The sequence below is a fragment of the Crocuta crocuta genome, unplaced genomic scaffold (assembly GCF_008692635.1).
Source record: "Crocuta crocuta isolate KB4526 unplaced genomic scaffold, BGI_CrCroc_1.0 scaffold153, whole genome shotgun sequence".
Lineage (NCBI taxonomy): Eukaryota > Metazoa > Chordata > Mammalia > Carnivora > Hyaenidae > Crocuta > Crocuta crocuta.
The window spans coordinates 2,816,281-2,830,780 of record NW_027529525.1 but is presented as its reverse complement, the minus strand read 5'-3'; positions in this window follow the sequence as shown (position 1 = coordinate 2,830,780).

Here is a 14,500-nt window from a genome sequence, read left to right as displayed (position 1 = left end):
TAAAGTAATAAGAGTGTCTACTCCATAACGTAATATATGGAAAGCACCCATAATCTAGCAAATAGTGAATCCTCATAAAATGTAACTACAATTATTAGATAATACCCACAACAGTTACATCATGAGGTAGGCATTATTACTATCATTATATACAGATGAGGACACTGAGAGAGTTTAAGTGATTTATTGTTAAAGCCCTACCCAGAGCTACCCATTAACTTCATGTAAGACGCTATCTCATTAAGAGGAATCTGTACTGTGGATGAAAAGGGATATTGGTTTATATAAGACAGAAGTTTTCTAACCTATTTAATATCTATTTTTAGCAGTTTCCCCAAGTTATTTATTAAACTCTTCTGGATGTGTCCAAAATATCACTTTATGTTGTGATTTAGCAACAGTATGGTATTTTAACTAATAACATATGCAGTGGCTGGAGTACTAAGGGGAAAACGAGGGAAAATTCACTGGGCTAAGGGCCAATTTCAGGAGTGAGTTAATGAACTAGTTTTTCACCTTAGTCCAAGCAACAATTTGTATCAATTTAACTCAATTAATGGCTTTCCCAATGTGTGGTATTTAGCCAGTAAGAAAGTTCCACTCGTGTGGAAGTTTCTGCTGAGTGTCTGTCTCCATGGGGTCTGCACGGGGTGTCTGAAATCTGCCCTGTCAGTGCATAGCCTAGTTTCTGCATGCTTGTGCTTTCCTTCTGCCTTCTGCACGTAACCTTGGAGAGGATGTGCAGAGGAAGCAGGCAGAGATGTACATTCATAGAAAAAGGAGGAGAACCCTCCAGAAAGAATGTTCATGAGCAGCACATGTTTTATGCAACTGAGCTTGTCCAGGAGTGCTCAGCTCTAACTTTGGTCAGAGTCGCCTAGAAAGTTTTTTTTTTAATTATTTTAACTTTTAAAATTTATTTTATTTTTAACTTTTTTTAACGTTTATTTATTTTTGAGAGGCAGAGAGAGACAGAGCATGAATGGGGGAGGGGCAGAAAGAGAGGGAGACACAGAATTTGAAGCAGGCTTAACCAACTGAGCCACCCAGGCACCCCTAACAGTTTTTATTTATTTTTGAGAGAGAGAGAGAGACAGAGCATGAGTGGGGGAGAGAGAGAGAGAGAGAGAGAGAGAGAGATACAGAATCTGAAGCAGGCTCCAGAATCCAAGCTGTCAGCACAGAGCCAGACACAGGGCTCTAACTCATGAATCCATGAAATCATGACCTGAGCTGAAATTGGATGCTTAACCTGCTGAGCCACCCAGGCACCCCTAGAGTTTTTAAAAACCAATATGTAGGCCCCATCCCCAGAGATTCTGATACAGTGGTCTGGGGTGGGACTGCCACATCTGTTTTGTTTGTTTTAAACTTGCCAAGTTTTTGTAATGTGCAGCTAGGGTAGAGAACTTCTGGGTATATGCTCTGAACCACTGTTGGGTTCTGAATGGAGGAGGGCAGGAGGTAATGTTAGGGATACAAAAAGGAAGTGAAATCTATAATAAACTTCTCAACTGGGGGAAAATAGGCTGGTTTTTGAGGTAAAATTTCTAATCGTAATCAAAGGAAGGGATGGAAAGGCATGAGGAAGCTGTAGCAGACATGGCCTGGCTGTCATGCGTGAATGGGGCATATTACTGCCTGACCCTAGGAGCTCCCATTTGGGAACCAGAGCTACCAGAGGGCTTTCTCACAGCCTTGAATCTCTAGTTGTCACACTGTGGGCTATAACTTTCCTAGAACTTGGGCAGAAAGGCTGGGGAGTGATCAATATTTATTTAACATCTATTAATCATTTTTTGGTAATTTAGATATTCTGAAATGTATATAAGAAAGTTTTTGTGATCACCAATGCTCCTTTTAAACACAAATAATAACAAAAAGAGGGGTTGCTTCACCTTTTAATTTTATCCAAAGGCTCCCCAGATAAATCTAGGGAGAGTCTGTCAGTGTGTTCTCATCTTGAAGGAGTAGGAAAGGGGAGGAGGAGGCAGTTAGAGAGCAGGGTAAAACTGATGGGGTAAAAATCCTTCTTCCATTATTTCTTAGCTGTGTTACTTTGGTCAAATTACATAATCTTCCTGAGTTTCATCTCTAAATGTGGGACAATAAAAACCTATCTTGCAGGATTATTATACGATGAGAATGTGAGCCAAATGCCAGGCGCAACAGGGCCTCCAGTAGTATCCCCACAGCAGGCTTTCTGAGGTAGGGAAAATGATCCTAATGGATTAGGGACAAAGAATTCTCTGGCATGTTCATGCTTGCCCTATTATGTACACACATAGGGTTGGAGATAGTCAAGTTTTATTTCTAAGCCAACTTAAAATGCCAAACCTCAGGGTAAAAAAGACAAGATTGTTGGGATTAGACAGGAGATAGTCATGGGGCTATGAAAAGAAACTTGTTGACAAAAGTCTTCACCTACCCTTCTTAGGTTTAACTGCTTAAATATTAGACTTCAGTGCAGCTTTCGAAGAATAAAGCCTGCAAAGCTCAGTGAATAGAGCACTAAGAAATTGGAAAATCTGTTTGATATTGCTAGTTCTCTTAGGAGTCATCCAAAGCATTCTACTTGAATTTTCCATAGCTTAACTACTTTTCTAGGTTGAAACAGAAATCATGGTGTTGTTAAATGTATGGATTTTTGTAAACAGGAAAGATATGAATGGTTAAATGACCAGGAATCCATGATATACCTTACTCTTTTTCCTGCATTTATTTATAAATCAATATATAGTTTTGTTCTTGCATTATGGCTTTATCAGCATTTTGTTACTAGAAAAGAGCAATTTATTAACACAATGGCAGAAACCTAACTAAGACTGGTGGGTTAAATAACATTTTAAATACATTCCTAGTGAATACCACAGTTATAAAATTATAAAAGGCCTTTGCTGTGCTTTTATTGAGATAAAATTGAAAAACAATAAACTGCACAAATTTAAAATGTGCAATTTGAGAATTTTTGACATATCTGTATACCCATGAAACCATTATTATGATCAAGGTAGTGAACATATCTATCACCCCTACAAATTTCTTTTTTTTTTTTTAATTTTTTTTAAACGTTTTATTTATTTCTAGGAGAGAGAGAGAGAGAGAGAGTGAGCAGGGGAGGGTCAGAGAGAGAGGGAGTCACATATTGAAACAGGCTCCAGGCTCCGAGCCGGCAGTCAGCACAGAGCCAGACGCGGGGCTCGAACCCACGAACTGTGAGATCATGACCTAAGCGAAAGTCGGACGCTTAACCGACTAAGCCACCCAGGCGCCCCATCACCCCTACAAATTTCACTGTGTTGCTTGGAAAGTTTCCTTTGCCATCCTTCCTCATCCCAGACCCCAATCAGCTACTGATCTGGTTTCTGTCATGATAGATGAATTTGAAATTCCCAGAAATTTATATAAATGAAATAATATAGATATACTATTTTCTTGTCAGCTTCTTTCACTCAGAATAATTATTTTTAAATACTGCCATGTTGTTGCATGTATTAATAGTTCATTTTAAAAAATGCTGAGTGAAATAAGTCAGGCAGAGGACAGATACCATATATTTGCACATATAGGTGGATTAGGAGGAACTTAACGGAGGACCAATGGGGAGGAGAAGGGGAAAAAATAGTTGCGGAAAGGGAGGGAAGTAAACCATGAGAGACTCTTGAATGCTGAGAACAAACTGAGGGCTGATGGGAGGGGGGGAGAGGGGAAGAGGTGTGATGGGCATGGAGGAGGGCACTTGTTGGGATGAGTACTGGGTGTTATATGGAAACCAACTTGACAATAAACTATTTAAGAAAAAAAAATGCTGAGTAATTTTCCACTGCACAGCTATACCATGAAAATCTGTTTATCGATTTATCTGTTGATGCATATTTGGGCTATTATAAATGAAGTTGCTATGAACATTTGTGTATAAATCCTTGTGTGGGCACATCTTTTTATTTTTCTTGGGTAAATATCTATATATATTGGATGATATTGTAGTTATATGTTTAACTTTTAAAGAAACTACCAAATTGTTTTCTAAAGTGGTTGTAACACTTGACATTCCCACAAGTCGTATGTGAGAATTTTAGTTCCTCCAGATCTCGTTATGGTTGGAATTGTATTCTCTCCCTCAAAGATCCCGAAGTTCTAACCCTCAGTACTTGTGAATGTGTCCTTATTTGGAAATGAGGTATTTGCAGACAATCGAGTTAAGATGAGGTTATCATGACCGGTGTCTTTATGAAAAGTGGATATTGGGACATAGAGACAGACATACAGACAGGGAAAATACCATGTGAAGAAGAGGGCAGAGACTGAAGTGATGCATCTACAAGCCAAAAAATGCCAAAGATTGCCAGCAAATCACCACAACTCAAGAGAGAAGCATGGAAGATATTCTTACTGCCCTCAGAAGGAGCCAACCACACCTGACCCATTTCGGACTCCTAGCCTTCAAAGCTGTGAGACATTAAATTACTGTTGTTCAAGCCACCCTTTGTTCTGGGAGCCCTAGGAAACTAATATACTGGCCAACACTTGGTAGGATCAGTCTTCTAAACTTTAGTCATTCTAATAAAGTATACTAGTATTTTACTGTGGTTTAAATTATTTTTGTACATCATGGTGGCTATAATTAATAAGCATATGTATTGTATACTTGAAATTTCCTAAGAGTAGATCTTAGGTATTCTCATCAAAGGAAAGAAAGAAATGAAAAAATGTAACTAGAAGGTGATGATTAATCTGATGATTAATTTGATTTTGCTAATCATTTCACAATATATGTGTATATCAAAACATCATGTTGTGTACTTTAAATAGATATAATTTTGTCAATTATACTTCACCAAAAAAGGAAAAATAAATAAATTTACTTTTCTCTAATGACTAATGGTGTTGAAAATCGTCATGTGTGCTTATTTGATAGCCATATATCTTCTTTGGTGAAGTATCCATTTAAATCTTTTGTTCACTTTAAACAATTGTTTTGGGGCACCTGGCTGGCTCAGTTGGTTGAGCATCTGACTCTTGATCTTAGTTCAGGTCATGATCACACAGTTCATAAGTTCAAGCCCTACATCAGGCTCTGTGCTGATGGTGTGGAGCCTGCTTTGGATTCTGTCTCTCCTCTTTGCCCCTCCTCTGGTTGTGTGTACACACCCTCTCTCTCAAATAAATAAATAAATAAATAAATAAACTTCTTAAAAACTAAAACTAAAAAAATTGAAAACTGATTGTTTTATTATTACTAAGTTTTGAGAGTTCTTTATGTATTTTGTATACAAATTTCTTATCAGATATATAATTTGGAAATTTACTCTTCTAGCCTGTAGCTTATTTTTTCATTCTCTTAACATGGTCTTTTAAAGAACAGAAGTTTTAGATTTTGACAAAGTCTACTTTATCAATTTGTTCTTTTATGAATTATACTTTTGAAATCTAGAAATCTTTGCCTAACCCAAGCTCAAAATGATATTCTATGTTTTCTTCTAAATGTTTCATATATTAAGGTTTTACTTTTAGGTGTGTGGTTAATTTTGAGTTAATATTTGTTTAAACTGTGAGTTTCATTTTTTAATGAATGAGTAGTCAGTTTTTCCAGCACATTTATTGAACAGACTATCCTTTCTCTACTAAATTGCCTTTGCACCTTGGTCAAAAATGAGTTTTCTATATTATGTCTATTTCTAGATTTTTTTTTTAAATGTTTTATTTATTTCTAGCAGAGAGAGAGAGACACACACAGCGTGAGCAGGGGAGGGTCAGAGAGAGAGGGAGATACAGACTCTGAAACAGGCTCCAGGCTCTGAGCTGGCAGTCAGCACAGGGCCCGACGCGGGGCTCGAACCCACGAACCGCGAGATCATGACCCAAGCGAAAGTCGGACGCTCAACCGACTAAGCCACCCGGGCGCCCCTATTTCTAGATTTTTTCTTATGTTCCATTTAATTATTTGTTTGTATTTACACCAATGGCTCCACACTGTTTTAATTATGGTAATGTTATGAGTATCGAAATCAGGTATTTTAACCCTCCAATTTTGTTCTTTTTCAAACTCATTTTGGCTACTCTAGATCCTTTGCATTCTCATTTGAGTTTTGAAAATAGATTTTTAACTTCTACAAAAATCTTGCTGGGATTTTAACTGAGATTGCACTGAATCTATAGATCAATTTGGGGAAAATGTATATCATAATAATACTGAGTCTTCGGGGCGCCTGGGTGGCTCAGTCGATTAAGCATCCGACTTCAGCTCAGGTCATGATCTCATGGTTTGTGGGTTCAAGCCGCACATCGGGCTCTGTACTGATGGCTCAGAGCCTGTTTCAGATTCTGTGTCTCCCTCTCTCTCTGCCCCTCTCACCACTTATTCTCTGTCTTTCAAAACTGAATAAATGCTAAAAAAAAAAAAATAATAATGATACTGAGTCTTCTTACTCATGAACAAGCACTATCTATTCATTTATTTAGAGCTTTAATTTTTCTCAGCAATGTTTTTATGGTTTTAATGTACAGTTCTTTTATATCTTTCATTGGATTCATCCCTAAATGCTTCATATTTTTTATGCTGTTGTAAATAGCATTTAAAATTATTTTTCAAACTTTAATTGTTTTTTGCCAGTATATAGAATTACAATTGGTTTTGTATATTGATCTTTCTTGTATGCTGCAAACTTGCTAAGCTCATTTATTAGTTCTACTAACTTTTCATAGATTGCATAGATTTTTCTGCATAGATAATGATGTCATTTGTGAATAAAGACATATATTAAAAGTATATGTTTAATAGAAATGTTATGAGTGGAAAGCATTCAGTCTTATAGCATTAAGTTTGATGTTAATTATAGGGTTTTGTAAGTGTCTTTTACCAGCTTAAGGAGGATCTCTTCTATTTTAAATCTGATGAAAGATTTTATCAGAAATGGATGTTGCATTTAGTCAAATACTTTTCCTGCATTTATGAGATGATCATGATTTTCTACGTAATTTGTTTATATGGTGGATAACTTCATTGATTTTTGTATATTAAATGAACTCTACATTACTGGAATAAACCCCATTTAGCTATGATATATTTTCCTTTTATGTATTGGATTTGATTTGCTAATGCTTTGTTTAATATTTTTTCCATCTATGTTTTCATGAGGTATCTTGGTCTTTAGTTTTTTTGCTGGCCTCAAAGAATGCATTGGGAAGTATTACCTTTTCACTTTCTGCAAGAGTTTGTGTAGAATTTGTAGGTCTTATTTCTTCATTAAGCATTTGATAGAATTTATCTGTGAAGCCCTCTGAGCCTGGGATTTTCTTTGTGGGAAGGTGTTTGACTATATTTTCAATTTCTGTTGCAGATATAGGGAAATTCAGATAATCTATTTTTTCAAATATTTTTTTTTGTCTTTCAAGGAATTTGTCCATTTCATATAGGTTTTCAAACTTATAGGCATAAAGTTGTTCATAATATTCCCTTATTTATCTATTTAATATCTGTAGACTCTACAGTAATGTCACCTGTCTCATTCCTTATATTGATAACTTGTGTTTTCTATTTTTCTTTTTCTGGTCAGTCTGGCTAAAGGTTTACCTATTTTATTTATCTTAAAGAAACTTGGGGTGTCATTGATCTTCTCTTTTGTTTTCCTATATTCTTTATTATTGATTTCCACTTTGATATTTATTATTTATTTCTTTTACTTACTTGGAGGGTTTTTTCTCCTTTTTTTGTGACTTTTCTTGTTTTCTAACATAGGCATTTATTGCTACAAATTTACCCCCTATATACTGCTTTAGTGTCATCTCTCATATTCTGATGTGTTGTGCTTTTATTCAGTTTTAAATATATTTTTTAAATGTTTTATTTTTTATTTATTTCTAGGAGAGAGAGAGAGAGACAGCGTGAGCAGGGGAGGGTCAGAGAGAGAGGGAGTCACAGACTGAAACAGGCTCCAGGCTCTGAGCTGACAGTCAGCACAGAGCCCGATGCGGGGCTCGAACCCACGAACCGCGAGATCATGACCTAAGCGAAAGTCGGACGCTTAACTGACTAAGCCACCCAGGCGCCCCAGTTTTAAATATTTTTTAATTTTCATTTTGAGTTCTTCTTGGACTCATGGATTACTTAGAAGTGTGTTATTTAGTTTCCAAATATTTGGGGATGGACCAGATACCATTTTGCTATTGATTTCTAATACAATTCCATTATGGTCAAAGAACATACTCTGTATGACTTGAGGTTTTCTAAATGTATTGGGATTTGTTTTATGGCCTGGAGTATGGCCTATTTTGCTAAATATTTCATTTATTCTTGAAAAGAAAATAGCTTCTGCTATTGGGTAGAATGTTCTACAACTGTCAATTAGATAAACTGGGACTATGTAGGACTCACCTTTTTGTTTTCTGTGTCTCAGGGATCACCGTCCTTTAAAGCCTGATGTCCAGTTTCTTGAAAAATATTGTTTTATGTATTTTGTTTGTTTGTTTTTGTTGTTGTTACAGGTGGGGGAATAGAAATTCGGTTCCTATTATTTTGTGTTTTTTGGAAGCAGAAATCTTATATTCATTTTTTAAGGATTTAAAAAAAAAACACATCTGCCTTTGATCTCCAAACTTGCTTTTGATGAGGAAAGAGCAGAAGCATAAGGAACTCTGGAAATCTGTATTGTAACATTTTTTTCAATAGCCTATGACTCTGCTTGGTTTTTCCCAAGGAGTGTTTGTGGGGTATGTGTGTGTGTATGTGTGTTGTTAGTACATAAATGCATTTCATATTTAGCTAGAACACATTTCAGAACCAAAAGGTAAACTTAAAAAACAAATCAAATCTGAGTAGCCAAATTAGATACAAAATCTTAGAAGCATATCACTGAAGTCTGTGGGATAATAAAATGTCTGTGTTTTAGTTAAGGAGAATGCTTCAGACCCACACTCTTATGTTGTAAATGATTCTAACAATGGGGTACAGGTTTTTATCCAATTTCACAGAAAAGATATTTGACTAAGCATTCTCACTAAGAATCTTGGTTAGCAATCTCCACTCCAGCAGCTATCCATTTCCAGGGCAGGGCACACCTGTGTTCGAAGATTCCTATTCATTTTAGGCAGTGTGAGCAATGACGGGTCTTTCTTTCACCTCTCTGTTCCTAGACTCCATGAAGATTATTGTTTCCATTAGCTGTTGTTTTTCCTCACACCATACAGTAGAAAATACCACTAAATGTCGTCTTGTAACTTTTTTACAGAAATCACATGCCAGCCCTATTCTAGTTGTCTTACTTCTATTTGTGGATATTCAAATCTTCCTGAATCATTTATTTCACAATAGTCTCTTGGATTATTTTTACAAGGGGTTAATCATCTCCTTTTGTGCTGATTCTTACTTGTGTCATTTCCAGATTAATTTAATTTTCAGCTCTGGGGATGACGCACTTCCTCTCTATGGGCTGAATGAAGGTATGCTGTGCTTAAACCAGATCACCCAGGTGGCATGGCCATATTTATTAACCATACTACTCCCTCCCATTTGATGAGATACTCTGCCTCCTGGATTTTCCCTGGTCCTTTGGCTTTAATTGTATTCCCTGAGGGGATTGTGTGACTAACGTATGTGAGCTGCAAAAAAAACCTGTGCATCTCTTTTTATTAGATCTTTCTATGTTTTGACTTGTAATTTCTATTCAGGCAAATTCCTGTTTGTTAGTAGGAGCAATTATTTTCAAGGAAGACTAGGCCCAGATCTGAACTGGTTTTGGCTTGTTAGCTCAAGTTTCTTAAAACAAAATCTGAAATCTGTCACTTGTGTTTGTTATTTGTCATAAATAGTTGTGGCCTTGGTATTTCCATTAGTATTGTTAATTTTGCCTGTAGGTCCTCATGACCTACATTATTCTCCCATTCCTTTCCCCAGTTTTCCCACCACTTTCCTATTTCTAAGAAAAGCCTGTGATTCGTTTTGTTGGCTGTCCCTCTGGGAGGATGGGCTCGGGAAAGGACTAAGATACATTATTGTGAAATTATTCTTAGAACTGAGTAATGACCTCTAAGGGACCACAGATGTTAATTTGAGAAATGTTGCTTTAAGTGGTTTTTCCTTCATCTACATCCTTATCAAATATGTCTATCCTTTGAGTCTCAAATCTTTCTAAGTGTTAGCACCCAGAAGGTATGAGTAAGTCTTTTTTAACATTTAGAACTAAATTTTGTTGGCTGTATTCCTCACTCTGGTACCTGGAAGACTTAAGTGACCCTTTTTGAGGTTTAAACTTACTTCTGGTATCTGGGAATCTTTAGGGGGTGCCTATGGCAACTTGGTGTTTCCATGGAACCATGCCCTGGCCCAGAACACTTCACATTCCGTTGCCTGAGCTGGGCATCTGCCTCCAGGGCCCTGCCTCCAGGCTCCTGCCACCCACTAAGTCCCCTGCTGCTGCTTATCTCTAAGCTTCTGCTCAACCTGCAGCCCTGGCAGGTACCTGCTCAGTTGCTCTCACTCATTTGTACTCGAGAGCCTTATGCTCTGCCATCTGAGCCAGTAGATCCCATCTTTCTCTGCCATTTGCAAGCAGCTCCTCTCTTCTGTGTTCCAATCTCTCCAAAGCACCACAATAGAATTGCCTGGGCCCCAGGGGTTTAACAGGTCAGATTTCAGTTTATATAGAATTCTTTTAAGGGCTAGCTTAAAAAGCTGTTACTGCATTTACCCAGAAACAGCATTCTCTTCTTACAATTTGACCCTCATTCTGGATTATTCTTATTCTAGCTCATGGCATCATGAGTTAGATACCATGTTATTTTTCTTCATACACTTCATAGTTATTCCTTAAAATTTGTCTTTAGTTTTCCAATCATACCTAGACCCCAACTTGGATATTCTGCTCTTTTACTAAGTCAGTGATTATTGGATGGAGGAACTCAGTTAATGAAAAACAACTACCATTGTACTTGTAGTTAGTAGTTACTAACCAAATATGTCAAAAATTTTAATATGTTATTTCATTTAATTTTCAAAAGAACCCTAGGGAATACAGGGAATATATATACACTAAATATACAATACAGAATCAGATGGAAGATAGCGGTATCTATCAAATTGTTGTCTCTTCCCTATAAACTTCGCAGCAGGTAAGTTAAGACACAAATGTTCACATCTTGTTAGTGCCTAAATCTAAGCCTCGTGTATTAAATGGTGGCTTTGTATGCTGAGAAAGGATAAAAATGATAATGTGTGCTTTCTTGTGTCCATCTGGAACTGAAGCCCTTTTCAGATTTTTGAATGAATCATAGAATTGTATTAAAGCATGAATTAGTTATCTCTTAAAATGAATAGATTTGATTAAATCAATGAGTAAACATGATCAAAACAGCTCCAGAGAAAAACATTTTACATTTTCTTTTTTGCCTCTATGACAAATTCATATATTTTATTATGTTCAGTGTTTTAAAACTTATTTATCTTTTTCTTCTCCAATTTCATCTTCTTAATAAAAAAGTTGCCAAAATATGAAACATTTCTTGAAATCAATGAGAGAAGACATTTAACACACTAACATTCTGTAAAATACATGTAACAGCTAATCTACTTAATTTAAATTTTCATGATCTCACTGCAGTGTTTATGCTTATTATGATCTTGTGCCTCAGTTTCCTCATTTATAAAATAAGAGATACTAATAATATGATCTCACTGGGTGGTTGTGAGCTCTGAATAAGTTAACATATATAAAGTCCTTGGAACAGTAGGTGTTACCTATTTTTATTAACAGTGCGAACTATTTAATGATAGAAAGACACTTCTGTTAAGTGAGAAACAATAGATACATCTTAAATAGTAATGGATATAAACAATAAATAATATATACAAATAAATCTAGTAGGTATATCAATTAAAATAAGAAAGAAATATGTGTGTGTTTGTATTTATATGTATACTCTATGTGTGCATGTGGACAAACAGATAAAAATTATTTAATAGGAAGTTTTTTTTAATACACACACACACACACACACACACACACACCTGTATTAGGTATAGCAAAGCCAACTAGATGAAAAAATTAACCTAGTGACCTCTTCTGCAATCAGTTATTGATAGATAAGGGAGTTTCATGATGCACGGTCTTTAGATATTGACCTGAAACAAGATTGGCTGCTGTGCAAGGACCATAAATGTAAATACATTCAGGCTAAAAAACCAAAACTATTCGAGCAGTAAGTTTCCTCATAAAACACCTACTTAGATATTACAAAAGTCAGATTGAAATTTCTGACTGTAATTCAAACTGAATTTGAATCTCCATGGGATTTCTAAAGTCTTGAAGTTGATAATGACACCAAAGAGTATGTTTGGGTCAAATATGTGCTTGCCAGAGCCCAGTTTCTGGAAGTGACTGGTAGTTCCCAAGTTTACCTCCAGGCAGGATTGCAGGATGTAAAACTCCTGGGATGCCTGAGGTGCTCTCTCTTTGCTGGTTGTGCAACCAAATTGAAGAGAACAGAAGGTGAAGTTCTGATTCACATTTGGATGTCTCCAAGGCACAGGGAGATAGCACTTAACCCCACTATGGACGACAAACCAGAGTTAAGGCCTTGGCCCAAGCTGTGGGACTATTTGGCTGCCGCTCATCCTCTTGGCTGCAGAAACATCATCCAGAACTTTCTCATTTAGTCCCAGTGTTTTCAGACCCAATTTACCTATTGAAAGAGCCACTGTGAAGTCTTGAACTTACGTTGCCTTGCTTTTTAGTTGCACTGACTTGAGTCTGTTGCAGTATAACATTTAACAGAAGGGAGAATTTCTGTTTATCATGTTGTTCAATTCCTCTGAATAAGGTATCTTTTCCCCATTTAGATATGCATAAAATGAACATGACACAAAATTGTTATGAATCCCTAACATTTAAATACATTTACTCTTCAGAGGTCAGCTGTCTCCTACAGTCAAAGAATGTTTTTGGCAGGATTGTGTCTCTAGTACTGGAAGTACTTGAAGGACTGGGTGTGGAGAAATGAAGGAGAGAGCAAATCGGAAGACCCCGGGTTGTTTTGGGGGCTGCCCTTTGCCATTTGGTGGGATTTCACAGGAGCTTTCAGGGCATGGTTGTTTCTGGTGTTGCAGAATCTTAAAGGAGTAGCCTAAACCAGATTAAGTCCACATTTGGACTCACAGCCGACACCCCCACAGAGCTGAGTGTTTCTACTGGGAGGCTCTCCACAGGTCGCCCTAGTCAGGGGAACAACAGGCTCACAAAAATGAGTACCTTTAAAATGAACACCCAACTACCCCCACCCCCATGTCTCACTCTCAACAGTGCCCAGACCTAGTTGCTACCCCAGAGACTTTGTCTTCCCTCTTCCCAAACTTTCCAATCTTTCCTGGCTCTCCCTCAAGCCTAGCCAGGGAAACTTTTTGTTTCTTTCCTCTCCCCTCCATGGCTCAGTGACTTACTGTTCACAGCAACTTAGCCTTACATTTTTCTTTTAAAACTTTTGTTTTCTTTACTACCTAGATCCAGCAGCCCCTCTGGACTGGGGAGTTAGGTGCAAGATAGGCTTTTCTGTTAAGGGAACTGTATGAGCTGATGCTGAAATGACACCCAGCATAGACCTTGGGGACAGGTGGGGACATGTGGATCTGGGATGTGCATACCCTGATATTGCATATTCATTTGTTTACTATCTTTTCCCTCATTAGAGAGCACAGGAACTGGTTATTTTGTTCATTTCTGTATCCGTAACCATAAGAAAAAAGTCTAGCATATACTAAGCACTCAGTAATACTGACTAAATGGGGACATCTGGGTGGCTTAGTTGGTTAAGCATCCAACTCTTGATTGCAGTTCAGGTCATGATCTCATGGTCCATGAGTTCAAGTCCCCAGTTGGGCTTTGCACTGGCAGTACAGAGCTTGCTTGGGATTATCTCTCTCTTTTCTTCTCTTTTATCCTTCCCCCACTCTCTCTCTCTGTCAAAATAAACACATATACATTAAAAAATTTTACTGACTGAATGAATTCATTGAGCATCCACTATGTTATAGGTGCTGGAAGAAGATAGGCACTACTACCATGTTGCAGATGGGAAAATGAAGGAGAAAAATGACTTCCTCAGTGCTATTTAAAATGGGAACAGGTTTCGGATTTCCAGATACCCAGCTTTTGTCTACAATGAAGTGTCTCAGAGTATAAGTACTTTCGACTTCAATTTCCCTGTCCTTCTATAAGGAAAGAGACTACGAAAACACCTTTTTCTAAGCTGGATCTGTTCGTAAGCATTAGTTTCTCTCTGCTTAATTTTGGAAAATGAGAATGGCCCCATGGAATCTAGCAAATGGATGCCCAGAAAAGCAGCACCATCTGACTGTACTGGTTTGCTAGGGCTTCCATAACGAAGTATCACAGAGTGGAGGGCTCAAACAACAGAAATGCAATTTCTCACAATTCTGGAGGCCAGAAGGCCTGGAGCAAACTTGGCAGGGTTGACTGCTTCCAAGTCCTTTCTCTTTGGTTTGTGGATGGAC